The 13,561-nt window shown below is 45.1% G+C and overlaps 1 protein-coding gene across 3 annotated transcripts in view; it reads left to right on the top strand.

Moving 5' to 3' along the window:
• Nucleotides 1-13,561, top strand: part of LOC144753590 (omega-hydroxyceramide transacylase-like) — an 878,827-nt gene that overhangs the window by 133,505 nt on the left and 731,761 nt on the right. The gene's annotated exons all lie outside the window — the stretch shown is intronic.

Raw genomic sequence — 13,561 nt, 5'->3', positions numbered from 1 at the left:
AGAGAAACATAACCAGACCCTGAAAATTCGCATCGCCAAAGTTTGTCAAGAGAAAGGTGTGGACTGGCTAGTAGCTCTGCCAGTTGCTTTGTTTTATATGCGCATGGTCGCACATTCCAGATCAGGTCTGTCCCCGTATGAGGTCGTTTTCGGCCGCCCCCCTAATATGTGGGGTACACCTAGACCCCGAAGTATTACCGATGTTTCAAGTAATATGCTGACAGATTACCTAGCTTCCTTGATGTCTGCCCTCAACTCTTGTCGTTCACAGGTTGCCGCCGCATTTCCAGACAATACCGAGGTGGCACCGCATGAAATCGTTCCCGGATCCATGGTCCTAGTGCGCAATTTTGACCGTTCAAGTCCGCTGGAGCCTCGCTGGAAGGAGCCCCGACAGGTCCTCCTCGCCACCCGTACAGCCGTGAAGTTGGAGGGACGCAAAGGCTGGGTGCATCTTTCGCACATCAAGAAGTTTTATGGATTGAAACCCGTTTCAAAGAACATTTCCCAGGATTTGAAAGACTGCCAAAATATTGCTCTCAAGGACTGTCCCGCAAAAGACACTGATACTGCACCCTCCCTGTTAGAGAAAACTCCGCAGCAGGAGTATAAATTGAAACTCCGGTCTAGTAAAATAAGTCAGCCAGTTTGATTGTCTAAGTCCTCCCCTAGGTGAAACGGTTAGACTGTTTCTGACATGTATAAAATAGACCCCCATAGTGAGAGAGTTAGTCAAAACTCAATCCGATGTATCGTTTTTCTAAGTTTCGTTTTGTTTCTCAGCATTATGATTTCCTGCACCAGTTATGCATTTTACCTGTATTTTCCAGTTTCTCATGTAAATAAGTCTTCTAATGTTACAGCAGAGCACACGTTTAGTGATCTGCCCCCTCACGAACTCTTTTACCGCCTCGCTATGCGTAATAATACTTTTATCCGCATGTTACATCATTCACACCAGACCAGCAATGCCACTAATTGTTGGGTATGTGGTCGACTCCCCCCTTTCCAGACACCAAAGGGAGTTCTGCCACTCTTTCCTTATCCTTTTTCACATAATGGTTCGTGTGGAGCATGGTCCACGTTAACGTCATCCTCAACAGATATGTCTTTTCTAAACAGTACATGTTTTCCAGACAAGCAAGGTCTCCCCCACAGAACCGGGTTAGATCTAGAAAATGAAGTGTATAATTTAGGTAATTATTCTTCGAATTTCATGGTCCTGAATGTTCAGTCTGATACTACTCCAGACTTACCTGCAATTTCAGTACTACCAGTCAAAGGCGAATTATGTGTCCGAAAGAAAGGTTCCGTACATGTAGGACACAGCGATTGTACTACTATTGTCAAGTATAGTGACAGTGGGAAATCTATTTTCAAAGCTTCACGTCATTCATATTTTATTTGTGGTCAGACCGCATATGTTCGTCTGCCCCTCGATTGGGAGGGAACCTGTTACATTGCCTTCCTACTGCCACCAGTTTTTCTAGCCCCACCTGACTACCATAGGGATTCCCACCTAGTACATACTAGACACAAGAGAGACCTCCCGATTGTCGATTATACTGAAACTGCTCTAGAACAATACATAGATATCAATAAAGGTGTTTTCCCCTACTTAGGTACTGTAGTGAATAGTAAACTGATACGTAGATTAACCAGAACCCTCGAAGCAGTAGTGATTGAGACTACCTCTGCTCTAGGTAACTTGACCGAAGAGCAATCCTTAATGAGAATTGTCGTTTTGCAGAATCGTCTCGTCCTTGACGTCATACTGGCCGATAGGGGCGGGGCATGTAGAGTCATCGGATCTAGTTGCTGCATTTTCATTCCAAATAACGCGCCGTCTGTTTATTCAGCTATAACCAGACTCCATAAAATTGCCCATCTGTTACACCAAAATCCAGGCACCTGGACATGGTCCGGTTGGCTCTGGAGTATAATTTCCGCCTGGGGATGGAAAGTCTTGTCCTTTCTAGGTATTGCAGTAGCGATCATATTCAGTTGCTGCCTCTGTATACAATGTGGCCCTGCGATTTGCGGCATTTGTGCTACATCATGTATTCCTAGTCCCAAGTCCCGTTCTAAATCCCGTTCCAAGACAATTCGAGACGAGCAAATGATACTGTATGAAATGATAGATGGTATCATGAATATTGATGTTTCCTGATGGAAAACGTAGTGACAAGGAGGGAATGTGGAAAAGTAAATTATGCCATGTTCTGTGTCCCTACGCGTCCTCCATCATATGTTATGTGTGCATGATTAATATGCATATGTATTCCCCATGTTTGATTAAAGACGCAATTATAGTTGTGTCCACCTCTAGTATGCCAGTTTCCAGTCTTCGTGAATACAACGAATATTAGGCCTATGTAAAGCTACGTTGCCACGTTTCTCAGTGTGCACGTTATTCCATTATAAAGTCCCCGTTTCCAGGCCTCAAAAGGGCCTGGACACCCGATTCAGCCTCTGTCTCCTGAGCCCTCGCTCCTGAGCCCTCGCTAAGGAGCGATGCGGCCCCCACCTGTATCCCTGACCCTTCACTTACTTCCTGCCTCACAGTGCCCGGTTCAGCCTGGCTCTGCCTACGAGTCTGCCAAGAGTTCTAGTTATCAGTTCAGCCCTCCTTCTCTGCATTCCTAAAGCTACTGAATCGCATCAATAGTTTCCGTCATTGTCTAGCCTTTACGGCTCCATGTAAGAGAAATACTGTATTAATGGTCATTTAATATTCTTCATCACGCACTACATGTAGAATAATGCATGCTCCAGTCTTAGAGTCTGTTAGCCTTTACCCCGATAACTTTTGGATTCTATCAACATGTTCTCTAAACATCAGATACTAGATAGGGTTTAGGTACATGTCGCCCTGACTCTCCAGACTTCAGTCTCTGCTCCTAGCACAGAGTTCATAGCCCCCAGCTTCTCCTAGTAACACGTCATTGCCAGTTTTCGCGCACCACCAGGTTAGAGGTCCCGGCTCCTTAGGTAGCCCCCTCCATTGTTTCCGCCCCATTCATGACATATTCTGTTACGTTTGCATCACATGTCTATGTATACGCCCTGTTACACCTACTTTCACCCTTATCCTTCGCGACTGCTACGCGTCACACCCTTTGCTCCACCCACTGCTCCGCCTATCATATGTACTGTAATGCAACTGTTTTACTATATATGCGTGTGTATTGTTATTAAATGCTAGCGCGCTCATCCCAGATCCTGCCCCGGCAGCTGTCGGGCCCTGCCATCCAATTCCTATGCAGGCTGTCCTGTTCCTGTCCTTTATGCTGTAATAAACCTGCAAAACTCCTACTACCTCGAATCTTGACTCTTATTTATTGAGCTATCTGTTATTGCTATATCCAGACAAACCTAGATCAGGTATTATTTATTTATATACCACATCTTGACTCTTATTTATTGAGCTATCTGTTATTGCTATGCCTAGTCAAACCTAGATCCGGTATTATTTATTTATATACCACATAATGGCGCCCGAATAGGGACTTGCCCTTTCCCCACGCGCCGGTGAAGCCACGCCGGCCCCCTGACCCTCTGCAGCCGTGACGGAACCATACCGTGCACGTGCAGATATTTCTGCTTCAAGTATCCCTCAGGCCCACGGAGGAGACGGAGGTGGCGGTCCAGCATCCAGACGAGGCGGTGGAGGAACGCGGCGAGTCCCGACCAGAGCCCAAGCCGAGAGTCCAAGGTCCGAGGTATCCGGAGGCCCACCTGTAACAGAAGTCCGAAGTTCGTCCGTCAGGCGTCGAAGCAGTCCCGTCCAGTCTGAGGCCTTCCGTTCTTGCTGCCCGGTGAGTACCGTTGCTGGGGTGGTATCTAGACAGGGTCAATCTAATTGTCTCTGGTCCGTGGGTTGGTGGTACACAGACCCACAAAACGAAGTGTCCACTTCGGTGGATGCGGGTCCTGACGTGTCTCTTTATGAGACCGGTGAGTTTCGTACTGTTTCAGCAGTGCATCTAGTTTCTGTTCTAGTCAGTTCTGTTCTCGAGAAAATTCATGTATTCTGTTTTCCGTATTCCAGGTAGTATTCTGTTCGAACTGTTATTTTAAATGTTCTTCATGTATTTTAATGTCGTGGTATGAATGTGGAGTAATTATCGTGTTCATTGTGTATTGTAATTACGTATTGTGTCTAAGTTACAGTTCAGTCATGCCGTTTTTATCTAAATTACGTCAGTTAAAAACCAGAAAAGGTCTGCTAGAAGCAGCAGTTCCTGTCCCGCCTAGGGACAGTCCAGGTCATTTTATGTATCAGAAGCATGGCATAAGCGCCATATTGTATCTAGATTTATGGGTAGAGTATACCAAACAGTTAGAGGAAAAGTATAGATGGCCCGTATCAGGTACGTGGGATGCCGAGTGCATCATGAGAGTAGAAGAAGCATTATGGAAAAAGAAAGCCAGACAGTCACAGAAAGATGCCATCGAGTTATGGCGCAAAGAATCTCATAAAAGAACCGAAAAAGAAATCAGAAAGTCAGAACTAAGTAGAGAATCCTTAGAGCGAGCCCAAGAAAAAGAATTAATCGAGATAGGTGAACGAGTTAAAACCGAACAGTCAGACAGACAGAGGAACGCCCTCATTAAGGGTATGTATCCTCTTCTTGCCGAGGGCTTGCCAAAAGCGACCCCGGAGGCATCCAGTAACTTTCCGCCACCATTAGTTCCGACCAAGCTACGTCATAAACCGACCGCAGCTGATATTTTCATTTCGTCCTATTTGGACGACACAGTCCCGGAATATGCAAATCCCGCTCCGCCAGTCCCTGTAAATCAGGCACTTCCTGCTCCTCCAGACACCGGGGCACCCCTTGCAGTACCTGCTACGGCACCCCCGGTCCAGCCCGTCCTACAAGTTCAGCCCGCATTTCAATTTCCCGCCGCGCTAGTACGAAGAGCATCAGTCGATGGTTCCAGTTTAGGGGCCGCAGGAGGAGGTCCTCCTCAGACCCCGCCACCAAATAGACGTCCAGGAGCAGTCGAGTTACATGAACGTGCGTTACAGCGTACGCCTAAATATCAGTCCATTGCAGAAATCAGGCGAGCTCTTACTGAATGCTGTTATGATCCAGTTCCAGGCGAAGATAGTATGGTTATATTTTCCGTGCGTGTTAGGCAGGTGTCCGAATACTTGGTCACTTTACCGAATATGAAGGAGGATCTAGACAGAATATACCGTTTCATCCGTACAGGGGATGATCCAGAAAGTATTAGTGACGTCATGTCTCAAAGGAAAGTTGAGATCCAGCTCATGATATTAAAGTTTCTGATTAATTGTCTAATAAGGGAACAAGATTATCCGACCAAAGATCAAGTCGAAATGAGAACCCTGACAAGGTGGAGTGAGAATATAGCCGAGGGTAAGCACAAGACTATCAGTAGTATAGAGAGTATGTACAAGAAAATTCGTAAAGAAATAATAAGGTTACATGATCAACGTAAGGCAGCACAAGTAAGCGAGAAAGAAAATGACTCTGCGGAAGAGGTAGAGGACGAGAATCCCGCCAGAATAGCGTACGTAGGAAAATCTAGACTTCCAGATCGCCATTTACGCCTAGAACACAAGTCAACTTTCCATCATCCAGCACTAGAACAAGGTTCTCTAGAACAAGTATTCCAAGCTACCGATCACATTCTGAAATCACGAATCGGTTATAGCGAGTTAAGTACTATGCATGAACAAGAACTAGTCCGATCAGCAGTCCGATGGATTACTGATTCTACCACTTTTCCAGACGAAATAGTGGCACAAATGTTTCTGAAATTGCCCCCAGCCGAGCAGCGACTGGTGGGTATGTATATGATCCAGCACCTCATCACTCTGTATGAGGGTCAACATTCTGATCCAGGTCCGTTACACGATGTCCTGAACGAGTTACTCCAGTATAAATGGAAAGGTTTAGGTACCGATTTAATTAGTGTCATTCTAGAACAGCGCCACAAATATAGAACGTTTTTGAACCCGCATTTTGTTCATGTCTCACCCCCAGAAAGCAAACCCTTTTACATAGATAGACAGAACCCGTTACGAGAAGTGCATCCAGTTAAGACAGAGGGTGGTGAAATGCAACGAGTGTTTGTTTACACCCCGATCACAAAGATGGAACTCTTAGAGATGAAAAAGTTAATTCCCTGTCATGATAAAGATCCAGCAGGGTTCCACCGAGAATTAAAAGACATGCTCCGTATGGGAGAATACACGTATCCAGATATTATTAAAATGTTAAAAGTCCTGTTGCCCGCAGGGGTATATGAGAAACTCAAAGAAAAAGAATGGGAGGTGGGAGAGAAAAAGATCGATTGGGCAGTTCTAGAAGCTGAAGATAAGGCACGAGTACCAGGTACCGGTCTTGGAGAGAAATGTAAAGAATTACCTGAATTATTGATTCAAGTTTTACCCAGATTATTAACAACTAAAAAGGAAGACTGGGATGCAATCTCAGCCTGTAAACAGAAACAAGATGAAGACACTAGTGATTTTTACTCTAGATTTGAAAAATGTTTTAGCATCAACAGTGGCCTCAAGACAAGTAGCGAGTCATACCCTCATCTTTTTGTTACTAAATTAGTCGAGAATTCAAGTCCACAAATTAAGAATCGAGTTTTGAAAGTCGAAAGTACCTGGCAAGCTAATACCCCGTCCCAAATGCTCCAGATGCTTCAGTACCACCAGAATAGAATCAGAGAAGAACAAGAACATGAAAGAAAACGTATGAAAGACACGAAAATGAAAGTACTAGTTGCACAATCTGTTCCTCAAGACAGTCAGAAGAGGGGACCGAATCAAGCCAGTCATCCTGCAGCTCCCGTTAAAGGGAATTGCAATTATTGTCAACAGCCAGGTCATTTTATAAACGAGTGTGCAGTTTTGAAACACAACATAGCTACCGGTAAAACTAAAGAAAGACCACGTCCGCCTAGACAAGAGCAAGTTTCACAGGCTCCTCAGCCACAGAATGCACAACAGACAGTTACTATACCGCAGCCCATCGCTGCAACACAGCATGTTACACAGCAGATGTACCAGTATGCTCAGTCAGAGTATCCAGAGTATCAACCGTATTCATGAAACAGCCTAGAGAGGGAGGTAGGCTTGCCTCTCATCGAGATACCTGTAGATCAAGAAGGTCCCTATGTTCACAGTCAAGTATTAGGGAAAGATAGAAAGTTTCTGATTGATACAGGGGCAAGTAGGACCACTATAAGTCACGCCGAAGTTCCAGGGGCTCCGCTCTCAGGCTCTAGAAATGTTTCCCTTGGATTTTCAGGAAAGCCTATTGTAAATGAAATTTCAAAGCCAGTTACTCTAGAAGTAGGTCCATTGTCCCGCACTACTGATCTGTTACTTACTAAGTCATGTCCAGAAAATCTATTAGGCATTAAAACACTGAAAGAGTTAGGTGCAGTTATATGCTGTTCCCCAGAGGGAATACGATTGTTCCTACGTGACTTCAAGGGTCACTATGTATTACGAGATTTTGATCCCAGATTGTGTAATGTTCCGCAGCATCTATGGGCGCGAGGTCCAACTGATGTTGGCTATATGCAAATCACACCCCATCGTGTGACTCTCAAGCCAGGTGTAGTGTTACCACGAATCAGACAGTACAGATTACCACCTGAGGCTGTAGCAGCCTTATCCAAAATTATTGACGAGCTCATGGCTCAGGGAGTAATTGTAGAAACTGACTCCAATGTATGTAATTCTCCGATCATTCCAGTCATGAAACGTACTGATCCAAATGCACCTCCAGTATATCGATTAGTGATTGACCTTCGAGAACTTAATAAATGTATTATTCCCCAGTACCCAGTTGTCCCAGATATCTCTTCCCTATTGACAGCTATTGATTCCGAAGCCACATTTTTTACAGTCATAGACCTCAAGAACGCGTTTTTCAGTGTCCCCATTCATCCAGACAGCCAGTTTCTTTTCGGATTTTGTTTAAATGGAAGGAGCTATATGTTCACACGCGCTCCTCAAGGTTTCACAGAAAGTCCTAGTATTTACAGTCAAGCACTCAAGAGACAACTAGACAACATTCACATGCCGACTGACACTGCCCTGCTCCAATATGTCGATGATCTACTGATCACAGCCCGTTCTGAACGTGCTTGCGAGCAAGCTTCCCTTACAGTTTTGTATTTCCTAGCCGAGATGGGGCACAAGGTGTCCCCTTCGAAGCTTCAATTCTGTGTCCAGCAAGTGATCTACTTAGGCCACTTACTGTCCAAGTGGGGTAGGCAGTTGACACCAGACCGTATCCAGTTAATAGCGAGTCTTCCTCAGCCAAAGACCCAGAAGGAGGTACGTGCTTTTATCGGCCTTACTTCTTATTGCAGACAATGGATTCCTCAGTATGCATTTCTAGCTAAACCACTGATACAGTTAACGACCCAGGAGGCAGCCGTATCGACTGTCCTCCCATGGACAACTGAACATACACTTAGTTTCAATGAGTTAAAGAAAGCTTTATGCCAAGCTCCAGTTCTAGCTACACCGAACTACAGTAAGCCTTTTTCACTTTTCGTCACTGAACGTGAAGGTACAGCATTATCTGTTCTCACACAAGATCAAGCAGGACAATACAAGCCCTGTGCTTATTTTTCGAGCACATTAGATCCTGTAGCCCAGGCTCTGCCTGCGTGCCTCAAGTCAGTTGCAGCCACAGCACTAGCTATCAGACAAAGTGATTCCATAGTATTAGGACCCTCCCTGACAGTACAAGTTCCACACTCCGTGGAAGTTCTTTTAAACCGAACACAAACTCAGCACTTGACAATTGCACGTTTAACAGGTTATGAATTGACACTGTTTCAGCCACACATAGAAATCAGACGCTGCAACGTCCTAAATCCTGCTACACTGTTACCATCAGCTAATCCAAATCCTGCCACACACGATTGTGTGGAAGTAGTTAACATCATGACGAAACCAAGACAAGATCTGACAGATATTCCATTACCAGATCCCGACCTGACACTTTATGTGGATGGTTCATGTATGAGAACAAGTACAGGAGAACTAGTCGCCGCGTATGCAGTGACTACTGACACCGAAGTTATAGAGACACACCGCATTGACACTCTGTCCGCTCAAGCAGCAGAGCTAGTTGCTCTGACTCAAGCCTGCATACACGCTAAGTACCTGAAAGTTAATATTTACACAGATTCACGCTACGCATTTGGAGTCGTACACGACTTTGGAGTGCTCTGGCAGGAGAGAGGTTTCATGACTTCTCACGGAACCAAGATTCAGCATGGTCTCCTTATTCAAGCTCTGTTAGATGCAATACACTTACCGACATCCATTGCTATCATGAAATGCAAAGCACATACGAAAGTTACTGACATTATTTCCCAGGGTAACGATCTAGCAGATCGCACAGCCAAGCTTACAGCACAGACTCCAGACATTCCAGTTAATCCGACACAGACACATACTCCAGAGCCGATTACATGTATGACCATTAAGGACCCTACTCAAGATGTCATAGATATCCAGTTACATGCTACTCCCGATGAAATCCAGAAATGGTCCGAACAAGGAGGGGTCCAGACAGATCAGGGATGGGTAACGAAGGGTAAAACCACATGGTTTCTCCCCGACTCTATGGTCCAAGTCATTATTAATACCGCACATAGTCCAGCACATTTAGGAGAGAAAGCTATGTTAGACAGTATTCAGAACATTTGGTTCAACAAGCATTTACGAGCTGCAGCCAAGCAGAAAGTCCGTACCTGTATGATATGTTGTCAGTTTAATCCAGGTAAAAGTGTCCCGGTGGAACAAGGTGGATTCCAGCCCCCTGACCACCCTTTTGAAGTCCTCCAGATGGATTACATTCAGATGGAGCGATGTCGAGGTTTCAAGTATGTCCTCGTAGTTGTATGCGCTTTGTCCAGGTGGACGGAGGCATATCCAGTTCCAGATTACACAGCCACGACCACTGCCAAGCAGTTGGTTCGTGAATTCTTCCCACGTTATGGACTCCCTAGGGTCGTGTATTCTGATAACGGCCAGCCATTCTCATCCGAGCTAATGAAACACGTGTCCCTTTTGTTAGGGTACCAGTGGAAGTTCCATTGTGTACGCCATCCTGAAGCAGCTGGTCTCGTAGAGAGACATAATCAGACTCTGAAAATTCGAATTGCAAAAGTTTGTCAAGAAAAAGGTGTGGACTGGCTAATAGCTCTGCCAGTTGCCCTGTTCTATATGCGCATGGTCGCACATTCCAGATCAGGTCTGTCCCCGTATGAGGTCGTATTCGGCCGCCCCCCTAACATGTGGGGTACACCCAGACCCCAAAGTATTACCGATGTTTCAAGTAATATGCTGACAGATTACCTAGCTTCCTTGATGTCTGCCCTCAACTCTTGTCGTTCACAGGTTGCCGCCGCATTTCCAGACAATACCGAGGTGGCACCGCATGAAATCGTTCCAGGATCCATGGTCTTAGTGAGAAATTTCGATCGTTCAAGTCCGCTGGAGCCTCGCTGGAAGGAGCCCCGACAGGTCCTCCTGGCCACCCGTACAGCCGTGAAGTTGGAGGGACGCAAAGGCTGGGTGCATCTTTCGCATATCAAAAAATTTTATGGATTGAAGCCCGTTTCAAAGAACATTTCAGATCATTTGAAAGACTGCCAAAGTACTATTCTTAAGGACTGTCCCGCAAAAGACACTGTTACTGAACCCTCCCCGTTAGAGAAAACTCCGCAGCAGGAGTATAAATTCAAACTAAGGTCTAGTAAAATAAGTCAGCCAGTTTGATTGTCTAAGTCCTCCCCTAGGTGAAACGGTTAGACCGGTTTCTGACATGTATAAAATAGACCCCCATAGTGAGAGAGTTAGTCAAAACTCAATCCGATGTATCGTTTTTCTAAGTTTCATATTGTTTCTCAGTATTATGATTTCCTGCACTAGTTATGCATTTTACCTGTATTTTCCAGTTTCTCATGAAAATAAGTCTTCTAATGCTACAATAGAGCACACGTTTAGTGATCTGCCTCCTCATGAACTCTCTTACCGCCTCGCTATGCGTAACAATTCCTTTATCCGCATGCTACATTATTCACACCAGACCAGCAATGCCACTAATTGTTGGGTGTGTGGTCGACTCCCCCCTTTCCAGACACCGAAGGGAGTTCTGCCACTCTTTCCTTATCCATTTTCACATAATGGTTCGTGTGGAGCATGGTCCACGTTAACGTCATCCTCAACAGATATGTCTTTTCTTAACAGTACATGTTTCCCAGACAAGCAAGGTCTTCCCCACAGAACAGGGTTAGATCTAGAAAATGAAGTCTACAATTTAGGTAATTATTCTTCGAATTTCATGGTCCTGAATGTTCAGTCTGATACTACTCCAGACTTACCTGCTATTTCAGTACTACCAGTCAAAGGCGAATTATGTGTCCGAAATTATGGTTCCGTACATGTAGGGCATAGTGATTGTACCACTATTGTCAAGTATAGTGACAGTGGGAAATCTATTTTCAAAGCTTCACGTCATTCTTATTTTATTTGTGGTCAAACCGCATATGTTCGTCTGCCCCTTGATTGGGATGGTACCTGTTATATTGCCTTCCTACTGCCACCAGTTTTCCTAGCCCCATCTGATTATCATAGAAACACACATCTAGTACACATTAGACATAAAAGGGAGATCGAGTCCCCAATTGTCGATTATACTGAAACTGCTCTAGAACAGTATACAGATTTCAATAAAGGATTCTTCTTCTTTATAGGACCTGTCCAGAATAGTAAGCTAATCCGTAGGTTAACCAGAACCCTTGAAGCTGTAGTAAATGAGACTGCCTCTGCTCTAGGTAACTTAACCGAAGAGCAATCTGCTATGAGATTTGTCGTTTTGCAGAATCGTCTCGTCCTTGACGTCATACTGGCCGATAGGGGCGGGGCCTGTAGAGTCATCGGATCTAGTTGCTGCATTTTCATTCCAAATAACGCGCCGTCTGTTTATTCAGCTATAACCAGACTTCATAAAATTGCCCATCTGTTACACCAAGATCCAGGCACCTGGACATGGTCCGGTTGGTTCTGGAATATAGTTTCCGCCTGGGGATGGAAAGTATTGTCCTTTCTAGGTATTGCAGTAGCGATCATATTCAGCTGCTGCCTCTGTATACAATGTGGCCCTGCGATTTGCGGCATTTGTGCTACCTCTTGTATTCCTGGTCCCAAGCCTCATTCTAAATCCCGTTCCAAGACAATTCGAGACGAGCAAATGATACTGTATGAAATGATAGATGGTATCATGAATATTGATGTTTCCTGATGGAAACGTAGTGACAAGGAGGGAATGTGGAAAAGTAAATTCTGCCATGTTCTGTGTCCCTACGCGTCCTCCATCATATGTTATGTGTGCATGATTAATATGCATATGTATTGCCCATGTTCGATTAAAGACGCAATTATAGTTGTGTCCACCTCTAGTATGCCAGTTTCCAGTTCTCGTGAATACTACGAATATCAGGCCTATGTAAAGTTACGTTGCCACGTTTCTCAGTGTGCACGTTATTCCATTGTAAAGTCCCCGTTTCTAGGCCTCAAAAGGGCCCGGACACCGGATTCAGCTTCTGTCTCCTGAAGCCCTCGCTGAGGAGCGACACGGCCCCCACCTGTATCCCTGACCCTTCACTTACTTCCTGCCTCACAGTGCCCGGTTCAGCCTGGCTCTGCCTCTGAGTCTGCCAAGAGTATGTTATGATTCTAGTTATCAGTCCAGCCCTCCTTCTCTGCATTCCTAAAGCTACTGAATCGCATCAATAGTTTCCGTCATAGTCTAGCCTTTACGTCTCCATGTAAGAGAAATACTGCATTTAATGGTCATTTAATATTCTTCATCACGCACTACATGTAGAATAATGCATGCTCCAGTCTTAGAGTCTGTCAGCCTTTCCCCTCCTGATTCTTAGTTTATATCAACATGTTCTCTAAACATCAGATACTAGATACTGTTTAGGTACATGTCGCCCCGACTCTCCAGACTTCAGTCTCTGCTCCTAGCACAGAGTTCATAGCCCCCAGCTTCTCCTAGTAACACGTCATAGTCAGCTTGCGCGCACCACCAGGTTAGAGGTCCCGGCTCCTTAGGTAGCCCCCTCCATGTTTCCGCCCCATTCATGACATATTCTGTTACGTTTGCATCACATGTCTATGTATACGCCCTGTTACACCCACTTTCACCCTTATCTTTCGCGACTGCTACGCGTCACACCCTTTACTCCACCCACTGCTCCGCCTATCATATGTACTGTAATGCAACTGTTTTACTATATATGCTTGTGTATTGTTATTAAATGTTACGCCAGTCCTTTCCCGAGAGCGCGCTCATCCCAGATCCTGCCCCGGCAGCTGCCCGGCCCTGCCATCCTATTCCTGTGCAGGTTGTCCTGTTCCTGTCCTTTATGCTGTAATAAACCTGCAAACTCCTACTACCTCGAATCTTGACTCTTATTTATTGAGCTATCTGTTATTGCTATGCCTAGTCAAACCTAGATCCGGTATTAT

This window comes from Lissotriton helveticus, chromosome 5_1, assembly GCF_964261635.1.
Source record: "Lissotriton helveticus chromosome 5_1, aLisHel1.1, whole genome shotgun sequence".
Lineage (NCBI taxonomy): Eukaryota > Metazoa > Chordata > Amphibia > Caudata > Salamandridae > Lissotriton > Lissotriton helveticus.
The sequence above is the reverse complement of the archived record's forward strand: the minus strand, read 5'-3'. Positions and strand labels throughout refer to the sequence as shown.